General features: G+C 44.8%; 1 protein-coding gene across 2 annotated transcripts in view; it reads left to right on the plus strand.

Annotated features, from left to right (window-relative positions):
* Positions 1-15,823: 15,823 nt before the first annotated feature.
* The window catches only part of USP9X (ubiquitin specific peptidase 9 X-linked), a 103,974-nt gene continuing 102,258 nt past the window's right edge, over positions 15,824-17,539 (plus strand). The window contains exon 1 of one of the 2 annotated variants that reach the window (XM_063344002.1): positions 15,824-16,338. The gene's annotated coding sequence lies outside the window, so the exon portion shown is untranslated. The remainder of the gene's footprint in view (positions 16,339-17,539) is intronic. The other variant, XM_063343984.1, reaches the window with a different exon arrangement.

Genomic DNA, 17,539 nt, shown 5'->3' on the forward strand with positions numbered 1-17,539 from the left:
TTTCCCGTTTTTGTGCAGAGGGTGTTCTCAGGTGTGTTCTGGACGTGGCTGGAAAATGTGAATGGCAATGTGACCCTAATGGAGAACCCAAAGCTTCTTCCACAAGATTGTACCCAAGGAGACGTCACACCTGTGGGCCGTGGCAGACGAGAAGAGTGCAAAAGAACTCCTGAAGAGCCAGTAGCTTACCTCAGTCATCGTTGCAGTGCTAAGCTTCCTACAAAGATTTCCAAAACATCCAGCCACCCCACAGAATAAAAAAAAATTAGTAAAGCCACAGAAAACAACCATTCTAAATCCTTAATACAAGCACTATCACACATTTAAATTTCCCTTTCAAATATGTCCGATTTTGGTTTTGTTGACAGACTGCGTTTCTCAGTGCTTAATTTTACTTCAGGAGACTTAGTCATCTAAATCAATATTTACTGCAACGATTCAGTAGAACCACTAAATAAGACATGTCTATATAATCACAGCATCTTAATATTTTATTTTAAAATACGTCAAGAATTAGGCTGTAAGAAATATAACCCCAAATCGCCCACGCTAATTTATGCGCAGTGCACAAAGTTTACTACCATAAATGAGTGCCTGTAAAGCAACACCATTGTGCTATTTTCATCATTCCTTTATATCGCATTAGGTGAATAACAGTTTAGGAATCATTCGCCATTTGTCATCTAATAATATCCTTTTTAGCTTCTGTGATAAAAAGGAGAAATATCACCAACACTATCCACATGATATATTCCTTATGCCATCAGCTCTCCATTATCTGGAACAATCTGGGTCAGAGAGACACGGTGGACAGGAAAACCCAGTGCCAGTGCTGCTGCAGACCCAAGAATCACACTGGCATCTCCATACCACATTCCAGTTTCTGCAAGTGCTCATCAGTCAAGCCGACTCCTCACAGATAAGGTACGGAAATATGACTGTACCAGTGACACAGTCTACGCATGGCTCAATAATCTTCCCACAGGCTTTGGGGAGTGAATGGTCTTAGCGGATAGACTCTCAGAAACTTAATTTTCCAAGTCTTAGTCAATGCTCTTGACAAGGTATCCTCATTGTCAACACAGAGGAAAGAAGTGAACCCTTTATTTTCTAATCTTTTTCTTTATTTTGCTGCTTTTCACAATATTACATTTTAAACTGGCCTTTAAGTTTATGCAGCTGTATACATAGCTTGTATACAGCAGCCATCCTAAAAGCGAATAATGAATCCAGTATGTGATTTTTCTTATTTTAATTATTGTTTGATTTTGATTTTCACCATTTGTTTGTTTTACATTTGTTGAGGACCATTTAAATTATTGTTTAAGCTGGAAGGCATTCATAACATGGCATAAAATATTAAACACGTTTTTATTTTCATAACCTAATACAAATCCCCTTTCCACGCCAGATCCCATCTGTTAGGACAACTTCTTATATCTTTCTAATGTACATCCACTTTCAAATCAGGATAATCAGAGATTGCTAGTCCTACCCCAGCACGTAGAGGCAACGAGAGTCATCTTCATGTTTTAATGTGCAATTTTGTACCATGACCAGGGGCATTAATGTAATTTGATTTCCTGTGGGTTTGTGTCCTTCATCTTTAGATCCTCTCTCTCATTGGGATAACCTCAGGCAGGTCATCCTCTGGTCTGTACCTCCTCTCCTAAAGAGACCCCTCCGGGACTGCCGGCTGGGCAGCTGGCCTGGTGGTGCCACGTGCCTGCCCTGAGGGACAGCCCGCTCCAGCACGGCCACCTCCCAACCACATGGTGCTTAGATAATAGGAGGGTTGCCATGAATACCCAGAACAATGTTTTTGTGAAATTACACTGAAAGTACATGCTCTGTACCGTGGCTAAGGCCTGCTTGGATACCACTGGAGGGTAGGTGGGACTGCAGGGGCTCAATCCTGCTGCCGGTGACAACCTGCTCCTGAAACAAGCTACCCCTGAGCCCCACAGAGGTTTTGTCTTGGAGGTTCACCCCAAAGAGAGAGCTCCAGGGAGGTGTCAGATATGTGCTGCACAGGACAGCGATGGTAGCAGAGCCCAGATGCACTTGGAGAGCTGTGTGTCTGCATAACACAAAGCCAAGTGAGGCCCGTGGTCCTCATCATCACACGCTTAGCTCTCTCCCCACCACCAACATCCCATTGCTTCACCACAGAAAACTGCCACCCTCCCCGGCTGCTGGCTGAGCAAGAGGAGACCTGCAGTGGGCCTGGGGCAAGCCGTCAGCAGCCATCTTCTGGGACAGGTGTGGTGACCTGCAGGAGCTGAGCTGGTCGCCCTCTTCCACCCAATCACGGTATCTGCAGGAACAAGATATCTCCCTGACTCTTTGAGCGGTGGGTTTCAAACACATTTGACAGAGACAGGTCTAACAGAGCAATTGCACATACCTGAGTTCCTTAGAAAAGTCAAATAAAATTAAGCCAAAAAAAAGTGGAAATTAACTTTATCACCCTGATGTCCTAAACAAGAAAAATACAAGACCCGCCAACTGTCTTGAAGTGCCCTTTCTCACAAAATAGAATAACACCTTAATGATAATAACTCATGCTTTTCTTTCTTTTAGCTTTTCCTGTGTCAGTGAGAGTCAGGGAGATTTTAGAACAAATTACTTCTTTTTTGTTTGCTTGTTTGTTATTCAGTTCCCTCCTAGTACGTACATCTTGAGCTTTTATATTTTAAGTGAGGTAATTTTGTCATCTGCAAGTTCATCACGTTAATGCTTTCACTAATAAAAAGGCAAAATCTGATGCATTTCCTTTTATGTTTTCTGAAGTGAATTCTCCAGGATAAAAAAACCCTTTTTGCTGGTTGCATTAGCAATATTTACCCTTTGCATTTGTCATCTATTATAACCTTTTCTCCTGCATTATCTCATTTCTTATTAGAAATGCGCACTTTTTTAATGTTAGATATTGTTTCTCATCACTGTGTTTCATCATTGGCAAAAATACAGCAGGAGTGCAGCTGGTGGAATTCAGTTGTTTGGATTTTTTTTAATCAAACCCTTTGTTTTTCTTTCATCCTTACACAGAAATAGCTCTTTAAAGTAATAAGCATTGTTTTGAAGATACACTGGAGCACTATCATAGAATCATAGAATGGTTTGGGTTAGAAGGGACCTTAAAGACCATCTAGCTCCAACCCCCTGCCATGGGCAAGGACACCTCCCACCAGGCCAGGTTGCTCAGAGCCCCATCCAGCCTGGCCTTGAATGCTTCCAGGGATGGGGCTTCCACAACCTCCCTGGGCAACCTGTTCCATGTGGGGACTATGTGGGGAGTTCCCTTTGGTGATACTCTTCTGACTGTTGCATACCATTGTGCCTTGTAATCTATACAGAAAATCATTAAGGCCTTACATCCCATACAGAAGATTTTACTTGGCCAGAAATCTTCCCAGAGCTGACCATCCCAGCCTTCAAACCACTCTTCAGTCCCATCAAGCATGCGGTCAGGAGCAAACTCCTCAAGGTCTGAAGTATACCCATCACATCCAGACTGCATCTCATCAAACAGTGTAAAACTCAGCAGCTCTTTTCCATCACAACTGCAGAGGAAACACCAGCTACAGCAGAATAATCCTGGATCCTATCCCTGAGCATCCAGGAATATAGTATACTTCACGCAGTGCATGACAGCAAGCAAAGGAAACTAAATAACCATTTTGCCTCAGGAAGAATTCACACAAAATACCCATAGAGGAAGAAACACCTACTCGCCAGTGGCCGAATGTTTCTTGCAAAAGGGTCATTTCACCCTAATCCTTCAGTCCTGACCCTCAGGAGAAACCTCCTGAAGAGGAGCCTGGGAAGAGCCTGGGAACTACGGCCTTATTTATAACTCTGCACTATCGCAGAAGCCAGAGACTTAAAAGAGAGATATTTCTGACATTTTATAAAACTCTTCTCCACCGTTAACCTCTCTGTGTACTACGGGTTTTAAAGTACGAGTCTCTCTTTTTTCCCCAGGAGGTGGCAAGCCTGAAATTTCTCCATCTCGTTGCATTTTCCCCTCTCCTGCAGTATGCCTCATACTTCACAGGTACCAATTACCTTTATTTTTAAGCGATAACCTAATTGGTACATAGCCAGCTAAACTCTGAGCAATCATTCTCAATTCATATTTGTCTTAGAGACTTACAGGATCATGGAATGGTTTGGGTTGGAAGGAACCTTTAAAGATCATTCAGTCCAAGCCCCAGAGCTTTGAAATCTGTTGCTTTTCTTTCAGTCCTGAAAAATGGCTTCATATGTCTGAAAGCTTGTCTGAATTCTTCAACTATGCCAGTTGGCATGTTAAAAAAATATTTCCTCTTCCTACAAGCCTCATAGCTGCAGCAAAATATTCTATCATCTTTATCTGATATTCCAGAATCAATATATCTATGGATTGTTAAGGTGCTAGAAAAGCCACACTATACTTTATAATTATTTCTTAAGATTATAATTAAGCATGCACAGTATGCAAACATTTAACAACACATACGCGTGTATGACAGGGAGGGACTTAAGGCTGTGAATTTTCTTTTCACATTTACTGCTATGTGAACAGCTGTGTGGTTGTACCATTGCATTATACACGTTTATATATTTACTTAATACTTCTAATAAAATTGACACTGATTTTGATTACCATGGGATAGAACTTTTAACTATAATTTCCCTATGTTAAATACATCAGCCATTTTTTACTGTACAAAATAACAGAATTTATAGATTATTTCATCTTGCAGTGCTAGGGATATCTATGAAGTGAGAGGAATTTCTCTGTACGCACAGAAGGAGTAGCAAGTCAAAGCTAATTAGTGTGGTGAGAATCAGGGAGGAGAATTTGCTTACTGCCTTTGAAATTTTGTGTATCTTGGGTGAGCTGATCGAGCAATAAGTGCATTGTGACAAGCTGCAAGTTGATTATACACTTTTGTTTTGTATTTGTTTTAAATAATATTTCCACGTGAATATGCAGTAGTTTCCTAAGTGAATGTGTAGTGCTTACTTAGGCAGGAATAATACCTTTTTTTTTACTCGCTTACGAGACAGCTGGTTTTAAAATTTTACGTTCAGAGAAGCTGAGTAATGCACTCAACATAAGTAATTTCTTGCCCCTTTAGTCTACAGTAGGTTTTAGTGGGAGAAACCTCCTTAAGAGATATGTGCCAGAAGAGAGGAAAATGTGCTGATGTACTGCAGCTATGTGGGAAACGGTTAGATAGGTGATTGTAATATTTATTAAGCTTAAGCTTTTATAAAAGCTAAAACTTTTAGCTTGTATTTTTCTTTAATCAGATAAAGAAATAAAGGATTTAGCAAGAATAACAGAGCTTTCTAGCATGTGCAAAATTCAGCATGTTGTGTTTTCCTGTACCAAATTGGAACGTGGGATGAGAGAATCCAAGCAATATTCATTGAAAATAGGCAACCTATTCTTCCTTTATATTTTTTGTATCCAGCCAATATGAGCACGAACATTATCAGTCAGAAATTTAGATGGTCTTTCATGAACACACAGCAGAAAGATGAGGAAGGCAACAACACATTTCCTGTTGTTTCTCTGCTGTTGCCATTTCTCTGTATAACACGAAGACAATCTGAAGTCTGTAAATGTGCTCCAAGTTAAATTCAATAGTTATGATAGTAATCCTCAATTTCTGAGTTCCCTTTTTGGTCTTCAGCTAGCAGATTTTAGAGCTGTAAAACAATATTCCTTCCAGAAAATTAAGAAACAAAGTCTGAGAAAACTCTTACAGATTAATTGATCAGATACTTACCACAGATAGTAAGAAGTACTAATATGACTTAAAATACTTGATATGCATTTTGCCATTGAGGGCATCTATATGGCTTTCAAGGATGATCTTTGCTCACCATTAAAAGTAAGTGAACAAAAAAATATCAGCCACGTGTAGAAACTAAAAAAAATCGAACAAGTATAATCTTGATGAATTCTTCACATGTACGAGACTGAGCCAGTCTGTCATGTACTGGTTCTTGCAAGCACCATCAGCACCTAAATTCAGCACCCTTAAGACAATTCCAAGATGCTACGCCTGAAAAATGCATGCAGCGTGATGAGCTCTACGTTCCCTGAGTCCATTTTACAATTTTAAAAAAAAATTTCAAAGAATAAATTTATGTGCAGCACCCAAGAACAATTTGGACCCAAAATTTTCAATCTACACATGGAACAATGGTCATCCTGTAATTTCTACTCCCTGATACAATGAATTAAGCCTTTGAAGGAGGGAAACAAGCAATAATGCTTGACTGAAGTCAAACAGTGAGCATCTTCATGTGCAGGACAGATACTCACTTGGAAGATCAGCCATTTCCTGAACGGCTGACCAAAATTCGAATCATACAAACGTCCATGTACGCTAAGCAGAGGGCATAAACGCTGTTGAATCAACCAGCTGTTTTCTATTAGAATGAGTGTTCTCAAGTACTACGTAGGTAATATTTGGACAGTATATCCCATTGTTTAGGATAAGTTAAAGAAACCATTCTCTGGAAAGAATTGTTTCTGCTCAGACTCCCATTATCGCATCTCTTTGCTCACCCTATCTTTCTCTCCCATTAGCTGCTGGGGCACCTCATCTATGTCTGGTAAAAGAGATAAGCGGTTGTCATCAACCCCACTACATGAATTACTCATTATATCTGCTCCCTGAATACTTCAGATGCTCTGAGCAGCACATTTCTCTTCCTCTGGCCCGGGCAGTTTGTAATACCCTTGCAGCCTGCATGCTGACTAAGGGAAATGTGAGTCGCAGGGTTCCTCCTGACCCTGACCACAGGCACTCGCTTGTCAGTGGGCTCCTTGCTCAGCTCGCTTGCAGCTGCAAAACTCGCTTCTGGGCAGACACCCCCTTTGTTGAGAACCCAAATTTCGTATCACCTAATGGTGGCAGGCCGAAAGTTACGTAGCCATTCGCACTTTCATTTTGCCAAGAAAGGTTGGAAGAGATGATCCTTGAGGTCCCTTCCAAGCTGGTATTCTATGATTCTTTCTCCACAGCTTGGGGACAAAGGAGAACAGCTCCGGAGGCCAATGGCGGAGGGGGATAAGTCGTGCCCATGGAGCACCTGCCTTTCCCCATGGGCTGCCCAGAGACGCCAGGCGGCCACATCCCACAGGGTGCCCCATTTGTAGGTGGTTACAACCCGGTGAGATGTATCCAGCTGAAACGACCACTGTTTAACATGTCAGGAGCCTCATTCTCCTTTGAAATGGAGACAGACTTATGATGGATGTAGCCCACTAAGTAGGGGCTAGATCTGTGCTAAACTGCAATCGGCCACAGTCTTTCAGCCATGTGTTTTTAATACTTCTAACATTCCTTGAATTAAGGTTCAAGGAAAACTTCAAAGTCTACCGTTGCTCGGTGAAATGAATACTACTAATGGCATTAATCCACGGACTTCAGTTGGACTCTCCACCTGAGAAGAGTAAGGAATTAGTTTTTTCTAATGATGTATAGTTACAAATTAAAATCCTTGAGAACTGATGGCATTTTGGTTCATCTACTAAAAATCTTATTCAGATAACAGAAAAAAAACCCAGCACAAAACATGGATTATTTCAGATTTTTTATGTCATTTCAGAAAATAAACGAATAACTACTTTGTCTCTGAGAAGTTAAAATACATTATTTTGTTCAGTTTGGGGGTTTTTCTTGTATTTTCTGTTAAAGATTTTAAAATATACAAGACCGCCTAAAGATGTATTACTACATGTGCATGTAAAAGTACAAACACAAGGAAAGGCAAACAATTAAAGGGACATTATGATCTGAAATTTGACTCTCATTTTAACTTAGTAAATAACCCATTATAAGTGTAAAAGCAGAAGAACTACAGAATTCTAGCAGGTAAGATTTCAAAAAGAAAAGTAACTTGTTGGTATCAGATTTGTCCACTCGTCAATTTGTAACAGAAAGCAGTGCAAAAGATAGAAGTAGTGACAAGTCGTTTGGACTTTTAAAGTGTGTTTTGCTTAATATTCAAAAACGGCAAAACACATAAATAAACTTTTGTTTACAGCATAAACTTTAGCTTTTGTCCCTTGACGTTATTTCCATATATTTAGATCTTGAATTATATTTACCTTCCCAAAACAATAGGATAAAAAATAAATGGAAAAGAATTAGTGTGCTGAGAAAAAGCAGATGCCTCTGGATGATAAGGGATCTACTTATATATTGTTTCAGTAGACCAACAGATATGTCTAGTAAAAACAGATGAGCTTTGATGCATACAAGCCTGTTTTCAGATCTAATAAAAGATATTACCTCCTCACAAGTTCTGGCTTGCTTATTGCCTTATACCATATTCTGGCTACAAAGACGGTGCTATTGCTCAAACATTATTACTACTACTAACCTCCCAGCTAAAATAACACTACTGCTACAAACGTCCTACTATGAGTTACTTCATATTTATCCAACGTATTTTAAATGCATGTAATCCCTCAGAAAGGCTACAGGGCTACATAAAATACAATATAGCATAAAGTTAATCTGTATTATGTTCTGAAGAAACCTGTCGTAGTGAGATAATGGAACAGCAATATAATTGCAGTTACCAAAATTCAGTCTTTACAAATCAGCGATGTAAAGTGACATTTGCTTACTACACTGTTTCATGAAAAGACGAATAATGAATTTTTTTTTAGAGAATTTTTTTTACAATGGGAATTATTTTTGCAGGCAACTAGCAATAAAATACAGATAGCCAAGAAAAACTTCTGGCAAAAAAGAAGAATGGAGTGACAAACACATAAATAAAGGTTCCAAAATCCTAATAGTCTGCATGCTGCACTGCTAAATCCCTCTTTAGACTGAAAAAAAAATAATACCTTCCATCCCAAGAAAGAAAAAGAAAACTGGTTTTACAAAATTACAAACTTCCTTCCTGTACATATTTTTAGATTTAAGCTTTTCTGACAAGCTCTTTTATAAAGCTTGGGTAAAACTACTGATACGAGATCTGAAATGGATCTGTGTTTTTGTTCAAATCATGTTGTGTTTATTTCAAATGTTGTGGTTTACTCTTAAATAATCTTTTTCTATTGCTTCTTTCTCTCTGATCACACCTCTGCTTTTTTTTTTTTTTTTATTTCAAAACTGCATAGTAGCCTTTCTCCTATCAGACTACCCTGTTCTGAAACTTTTAATGGTTTCTTGATGATACTGGTTTTGCATGATCCTGTTGTCTATGTCTAGCTGTCCCTCCGCCTATCAGTTCCCCTTGAGCCTTTCAGCCAATTTCAATAAACATTGAACGAGGGATAAGGGCTTCCAAAGAGACATTAACTCCTACAAATTTTAGGAAGACTGTTAGCAAGGGGAGGAGGAAACGCCAAAGAAGTGCCCACTGTTGGAAAGGCAAGTACAATTTAGTTATTATACCTCCTGCTTGCTATTAGCTAATTAAGTTCCTGACTAGTCCAGCGTATTTAACATAAAACACTTTAGCATGTGAGGGATGTCATTCAAGGTTGGAGGGAGATCAGGGTTGGAAGGGAACAAGATGCTCAGCCATAGGAAAACAAGTGTCTTTAGTTCTACTGCGCACATAGCAACTCTTGTGTTTAGAAACCCTGTGTACGTGAAAATGACCATCACATAATACGTAATGGATATAATTTTGTGAACAACAGCCTCCTTCAGGTTTATACTGGTGCAACGACAAATGCTCTGTGTGCAGAGATGCATTCAGGAAAACTGAGAAAATAGCAGTAGTTTGTAAATTTACAAAATTTCTTGCAGTTTTTTGACAACGTTCTCCTCTAGCACGCTTAGGAATACCATTGGCAAGTTTTACGAAGAGTTCCCTTCTTCCCTCGCTCTACTGCTAAGGCTGGAAGGAAGTCAGACTTCTTCAAGGTTCATGTGGATGAAGAGGACCATCTGGTTGTCAAATCCATTTGCTGAACTCTGTCCAAAGCCTATGAGATGCATGCTTTTCACGTGGACACCACATGGTTTATCTGAGGACAGTTTGACTAGGAACCAACTAGACAGGAAAAATAAAGTCTTCTGAATTGGTCCCTCTCCAAAAGATGGACAAGACACGCTTTTGGGCCTGTAAATAGAAGTTTTCACAACCGGTCTCTCCGTTATCTTCTAAGCATTTGGTAGACATACAGAGATATTCTGTTTATGCTGTTCTTTTAGCCCTTATTTGAACAACTAAATGAATAACAGGAACATGCCACACCATGTTTTTCGTATCATAATGGTTCCTAATCAGAAACCATTCTTCCTTCAATGTAAGAGACCTTACAGATGCCTCCAAAATCTTTTTCTTATCAAATTTCTATGGTTTCTCTCTAAGCATGGATTCTTTCGTACCTGTAACTATGGAGCATAAATTGAGTTTTACTGCTTCTATGAGTCTTTCACTCACTCCAACATCTCTCTTAACATCTCATACAACCAGAAATCAAAAATGGAAAGATGGTAACTTACAACTGTGAAGATAAGCCTATTGATGTGAGGAATGGTAACTAAAGCAGCCGTCTCAAAAGAAACTAAAATGAAATGTCCATACTCTACCTTTATGAGTAACAGAGAAGAGATATAGCATCATTCCAGAACAGCGTTTGCAACTTCTTGATACATTACTTATATTACGTTAATTTATATGCACAGTAAGTACTGTCTGATGCCTCAGGGTGACACCCCACCCCCCTCCCCTGAGTTTATTAAACTCAGGATAGTATGGAAGTTAGAAATTACATCCGAGTTTTGGAATACGTACACAATAGCTGAATTTTTTAATTTACTGCATTTGGATTCTGGCTTTGTTACAAATAGAAAAGCCTAAATACATGGTGTCTAGATATAGTAATTATATGCTAAACACTTTAGACTTGTCTTAATTATTTGTTATTGGAATAACTTTATTGGGTTTTGCTTATCAATTTAAGGGATACAGAGGGCAAAGTTCGCACTGAACTGCTTGGCATTTTCCCATCAGATTACACTAATCACCTGCCATGTTGGCTAGGAAATATAGATGTATCAGGGCACTAACAGGGCCCCTCAGCAGCTTCCCCGGGGGGCCTCCCTGCACCCCTGGGGTCCCCAGGACCCCCTTCCAGCCCAGCCAAACAGGAATGTGCCTGGTGCCTACGGCTCTCCCGATGGTGGGATGGGTTGGGGCTGCCAGGGCCTGCTTGGACCTCCCTGCAGGGGTCTCCCTGGGGAGCCCCCGATGCTCCCGGACCCTGGGAGAAAAGCTGGTCCCTCGCATGCCCTGACAAAATCCATTTCCCGTGGGAAACATCTCTGCACACCTCTGGAATCGCCTTTCATTTTCATCGTGCCTTACCCAACCAATGGTACATGGCAACACACCAAGCATGAGTGTGAGACTAGCAGGCACTGCCCACCACGCGTGTGTTGTTGGTTATTATTCCCAGTATGAAATATCATTTAATCATCTAGGTAACGTTCTGTGACCATAATTACGCTTGACATTAGAAATAACACTTGTGAAAAACAGTTTTCTGTCTAGGGATGACAGCCTACCATCCAATGTTGTGCAAAATGGCATATACTCAGGCATCATTATTGCCAAAATACTATCCAAAATATATGCTGCATGAACCAAAGTTTTGGGCAGCTCCAAAGTACGTTTTTGCTTACTGGCACTCTTAAATAAGTCAACGAAAAATTACGTAAACCCAGACTGCTTAACTCACGTGCTTAAGTGATTTACTGGATTGGGCCCAAAAATATTGAAAATGTTGCAAGATTGATCCTTGACGTGATCCTTCACAACAAATCTTAATGTCCAGGCAGTAGCTTGTTTGATTTTCAAGCAGTATTTTATTTTCTTTATAAAAGAAACTTTCCTTATCTGCGACGCTGCCTATTTTGTTTTCTGAGTTGGTTGATACTACGTAATACAGCCTCTGAGGGGCTGAACCGGATGGAAAAAAATCAATCTTTCATGGGTCTGTGGTAAAATTCTGCTTTCCCTCTTCTGTTATTACTCTTTTATGCTACCCAGTTGCAAAGCTCCATAGCATTACCCTGCATCGGCAATGTTAAAAGTTTCATTTTTGACTACGGAGCACTGCGGCACCAATCAGAGTTTAAGAACTGGGGATAAATACATCTATTAACATACAGATTTTCTAAATTCCAAATCTATCCCTCACCAAAATGTTTCAATTTTGATTTCTTTTGGGTTAGTCAATGAGCACCATAACCAGCTAGTTCGCGACTGGTTTCACTTTTTGTTTGATGGGCTGACTGCAGTGCAAGAGCTGGGAACCCTGCAGGGAAACGCTTCCACTCCCCGCATTTTCGCACCGAATTAAAAATGTTGCAAAAGCATTTCTAATCATACCAACGGCTGCGTGCAGAGGGGAATTAACCAGAAGGACTACTGAGGAATAAATTATTCTGTCATGGTTCTCCACGTGGCCACTCGTTTTAGAAGAATTAGAGAGTTTTGCGAGTGCCTACTGACTTCTGTGTTCATACCATGGATGCTCTTTAATAAGCAATTTTTCTCACTCATATCCTTTTGTTTCCATAGTTGCTGCACACAAAGATAAACTGGTAGCAATTATTTGTAGTACTGGGGACGGAGGGAAAAAACCAGCAACAATCTTTTCAGAGGCTCATCGTACCAGCTGAGCCACAGCAATGCCCCCAGAGAACTCTGAAAGCCCAAATGAAGAGGGACAGGCGTGAATTTTTGTTTGGGAGAAGAGGAAGAATTCCCCAGTCAGAAGTCTGGAGTGCAGCTTGCTTGTTCAGTAACCACAAAGTGCCATCGTCATCCCAATATCTCCTTTTATTTGGTGCCATAAATAGCTGTCTACTTCAGCCTATCGTGACCTTTGATTAGCACAGCTACATGCAACTGCTGGTCTGTCAAAGCACTTCAGAATATACTTTTAAAGCAGGAAGGAGGTCAAATATAAAAGTAAGAGAAAACATGATGTATTTTTTCCCCTACAAGTGCAAAATTCCTCTTATGTCTCATTACGCTTCTGCAAACTGTAAATAGAGTAGAATCTAAAATCAGAAAAATAACACCAGAAAGCTGAAGAGGAATCAGTTCTTAGTTTCTTCCAAACCTAAGGTTTCAATTAAATTAATCAGAGCTTCTACTCTTCCTCTTGGCTGAAGGAACCCTTCTTTACAAGAGGGAATACTTGCTACAAGTTGTACCAGTATTGTTTCCACAAGTATTGTTCGGATCTTTTTTTTTGTTGTTGTTGTTGATTTTTATGTGAACTGACAGACAATTTCTTGGTGGACAATTGCCCACATTATAAAAATCCACTGATGTGTCACTGTTTGGCTCTGCCAAAAAAGCCATAGCAGTTGGAAGGAACACAATATTTGGCCCGTCATTAAAACAGGCGTCTACTTAACAATAAAAAGAAATGACCATCAATAAACACAGCAGTTTAACGATAAGATGTGTCAAAAAATATACAATTGTTTGAGGTGCTGTTGTGCCTCTGTAAGTCATCATAAACAGTCAAGAACTCGAGGCAGAGCATTGCAGCAGGCAAGGGAAGTTAAATGCATTACAGGGGCAGTAATTTTAAATGCTTTCCCAGGAGAACAAACTGGATAAATTGGAAATAGGAGGGAAAGCCCAACGTAATTGATAAGGGACAAATACGGAGAAAGGAGGCCACAATAACATGCTCAGAGGCATGAAAATCACTGAGGTAAAAGGGTTCTTCTTTCTATGATTACACCTATTTCTAACCCAAACATGAATAGGCTTAGGCTTACATTAGGCTTACACAGATTTTCACCACGGTTATGGTTTGTTTTTATTGTTGGTGAAGAAAACTCACAAAACTATTCTTTCAGTAAACAAACTGTCGCATTTGAATGGTGATGAAGCAGCTGCTATCCTTTGTTTTGCTTACAGAGTGGTTAAGACGGAGACATATTTCAGATTTTCTCCCCAAATAATACAAACTAGTGATTAGCAAAAAAAGGACTAACTCTTAACTTTGTTAAAATAGGAAATTAGAATTAGAAACAGTAGATATCACCACTTGGTTTTAAGCTCTAGCTTTTTACAGAAAAACACCCACCCACGGCTCCTGCAATGAGCAACTGGTATTTTAGTCTTTGTCACTGCGTGGTCCAAAAGATAAACATTTTGCACAAGAGTTAAGGCTGTTAGCCCTAGCCTCTTGAGCAAATTCCAACCCATGCGACCTAAATTCCTCTTCTGTTTTCAGCTGCATATTGTATTTTTCACTTCCTGCTCTGAAATTCTTGAATGATGTTAAAACAAGACTTTGACCTTGGAATACAAATAAATGTAACAAAAAATTAAGCACCATTTCAGGTACTCTCCAACAGCAAGTTCCCCGTGTCTGCCAAATTTCTGTCCTTCCACAAAGGCACACCTTCCCATTTTTTCCAGGTTTTAAATCCAGGTTTAAAGTCTCACAAATTGCTATATAAAGCTTCTACACAGAATCATAGAATGGTTTGGGTTGGAAGAGACCTTCAAGATCACCCAGTTCCAACCCCCCTGCCATGGGCAGGGACACCTCCCACTAGACCAGGCTGCTCAAGGCCCATCCAGCTTGGTCTAGAACACTTCCAGGGATGGGGCATTCACAATAGACTGGGATTCTACTGACTTCACACTCCATAAAGCAGTCACATAAATGCAAACGCATCAAAAGGAAGAAACAAGAGCAACAAAGGATCCATTTGCTTTTCAAAACGCTGGTGCCCCCCAGCCAGGCATCTGTTCTGAGGGAGGCAGGGAGGCAGCGTTTCAGCGAGGAACCCACGTCAGCTCCGCGGCCTTGCCCAAAGCCCGCTGCCAGACACCAGGCCCGAGGCCTGGCGGGGCCCGAGGCAAGGCCTGTCCGGAGCACAGCTGACCGCTGCGAAAGCCGCGGCCGCCACACACCCGCCGGGCCGTCCCGCCTCTCCCCCTGCTCGCTGCCCAGGGTGTTGCCGGCCCCGGGCGGCGAGCGGGCAGGCCGCGCCGCCTCAGCACACCGCAACCGCCAGCGCCGCCGCTTTGTCCGCCCGCCTTCCCGCACGGCGACCCGCGGGCGGCGCGGCGGCCGCCGCTCAGAAGCCGCCACCGCCGCCAGGCCCGAGGGGACGCGCCGGCGGAGCGACCCCGACGGGGCCCAGCGCAGCAGCCCCGGTGGAGGGGAAGAGACGGGAGAGGAGGACGGATGGGGCGGGCCGGGCCGGGCCGAGCCCAGATAGCAGCGCCCGCGCTGACGTCATTATCCGGGCTCTCCCGCGCGGTTCGCCCGGCGGGTCACAATGGAACCCGCTCGAGCCCAACCGACGTGAAACGGCCGCCCGCGCGCGCACGCGCCGTCTCTCTCCAACACCCCCCCCCCCTCCCCCGCCGCCTTTCTCGCGCGCGCGCGCGCGCGCTCCCCGGCCGCGCACACAGGGGTGGGGGCAGGCGGGCCGCGGCCTGGGCCTCGTCGCCGCCGCGTTGAGTGACAGCCCCGGGGAGTTGGGGGGGGAGGACACACGGGGGGCGGGCAGCGCGTCACGCAGTTCGGGTGGCGGAGCTGCCGCCGCTGCTGCCGCCGCTGCGCTCGGTCGGGGCCTGCGGCGCGAGCCGGGCCGGGGCCGCCATCTTGCCCAGGGCCCCGCCAGACGGAGGTGCGCCGCCGCCGCGTCTCGCCTGGCTCCCTCCCTCCCCCCTCCCCCGCCTTCCCCTCCCCCCGCACGCACAGAGCCGTCAGCGCAGAGCGCTCCCGCCGCCCCGGTCGGCCCCGCCGCTGCCACCTTCCTGCCGTCTGCCCCCCACCCGCCCGCCCGCCCGCCCTCCGCCGCCCAGCCCAGCCCCGGGCCCCGGCGAGAGGTGCCGGGTTTGCGTGTGCGCCCCCTCCCCCGCGTGCGCCCGGTCCCCGGACGGGGCGGAGCGGAGCGCGCAGGCCCCGGCCAAGCCCCAGCCGGAGCCGAAGCCTCAGGGCCGCCGGGCAGGAGCTGGTGACGCAGGAAAAACGCCCCGGCGGTGCCGCCGGCGCTGGAGAGAGCGGAGCGGCTAAGGGCCGGGATCTGAAGCGCGGGCAGCGGCGGCAGCTTCGCCCTCCCTCTTCCCGTCGCAGTACACGGCGTCCGCCCGGGGTGGGTGGTGGTGGGGAGACCGGGAAAGCGGAGCCGCCCCCTCAGTCAGCCGGCTGCACGCCCGGGATCGCGGGGCCTGGCATGAGACTCTGCCCTGCTGGCTGCCTGGGATGAGGCAGTCCCCGGCCGCGCTCCTTCGGCAGCACCCAGGAGGGCACCGGGCCGTCGCAGCAGCAGCCGCGGGACAAGGGGAAGCCGTGCGGGGGTGAGTGGCGGAGCGCCGTGCCCGGGCGGGGCCGGGGCCGGGGTTGGAGGCCGAGGCCGGGAAGCGGCGAGGCGAGGCGGGCAAGCTGTTTGTGCCGCAGCCGGCCGCCGCCGTGCCGAGCGGAGGCCCTCCCCGGGGATGGGACTCCCCGGGTCGGGGTGCGGGACGGCGGGGAGGAGGGGGCGAGCTGGGCCTGGCGGGGTCGGGGGGGCAGGGGGTGTGGGGATAACGGGCGGCGGGTGGCGGCAGCGCCTCCCTCGCAGCCCCCGGCGTCTGGCCCTGCATCGCTGGTGTTTTGGAGGGCAAGGGAAAATGGCTGACGGCTCCTCATCCTCTCCCCGGCTGCCGGGGGGTGGAAGCGCTCCCCGCCCCGCGCCCCTCGGGGGGCTCCTGCCAGCCGCCGGGCCGCCCCTCCCGCCGGGCCGTGTGTCCCCCCCCCCAGCGCCCGGTGCCGCCGGGCCCTCCTGGCCCGGCGGCTCCTCGCAGCGCTTGCACCCAGCTTTGCCTCCCCTAGTTCTCGCTTCCCTTCGCACCGAACGCCATTACTGAGGTGGAGTGATTGGAGCCGTGTAGGCCCGGGCGACGCCTGGAAATCAGGCCCTGCCGAGGCGCTTTTTCTACAGTCTCAATGAAAAGCACCAGCACCAGCTCGTTCACGCCTGCTGTAAACATTATTAACACGTAGGCCACTCCTCTAAGTCTTCGGCTTCCAGCAACCCTATTTCGACGCACAAAAAGCGTTCGTGGCTTTCCGCATCTTCTTCCTCTCGTTCACCCGGCCGCTTCTCGAAGTTATGTCTTAGGGCTTGTCCGTTGCGATTTATTTTAGGCGATATAAACCCTCTCCCCTTGTCCAAGGTGCGCGGCAGGGGCAGTTGCATGCAGCTTGGCCGCGGTTATCCTCTGTTATTGTCCTCAAGAAAACCAAGGATTTTACCAGTTGGATGGGGGGTTTTGTGTGTTGGTAATTACTCTGTTAACGTGTGCTGTCTCACTTTGTGCAGCGTGCAGCATTGTTTGTATACGGAGAGAATAGTCTTTGAAAATAATTTTTTTTTGTTCTTAAGTGATTTTGTTCTCATAGAAGCATGCAAAACTGTTGAGGCGGTTTTTAAGGTGCCATATTTCATTTTCAGGTTGCTCCCTCAGAAGTCCAGTAAAGTATTTTGAAGATGTACAATAACACGCAACCGTATAGGAA

The sequence above is a fragment of the Chroicocephalus ridibundus genome, chromosome 1 (assembly GCF_963924245.1).
Source record: "Chroicocephalus ridibundus chromosome 1, bChrRid1.1, whole genome shotgun sequence".
Taxonomy (NCBI): Eukaryota; Metazoa; Chordata; class Aves; order Charadriiformes; family Laridae; genus Chroicocephalus; species Chroicocephalus ridibundus.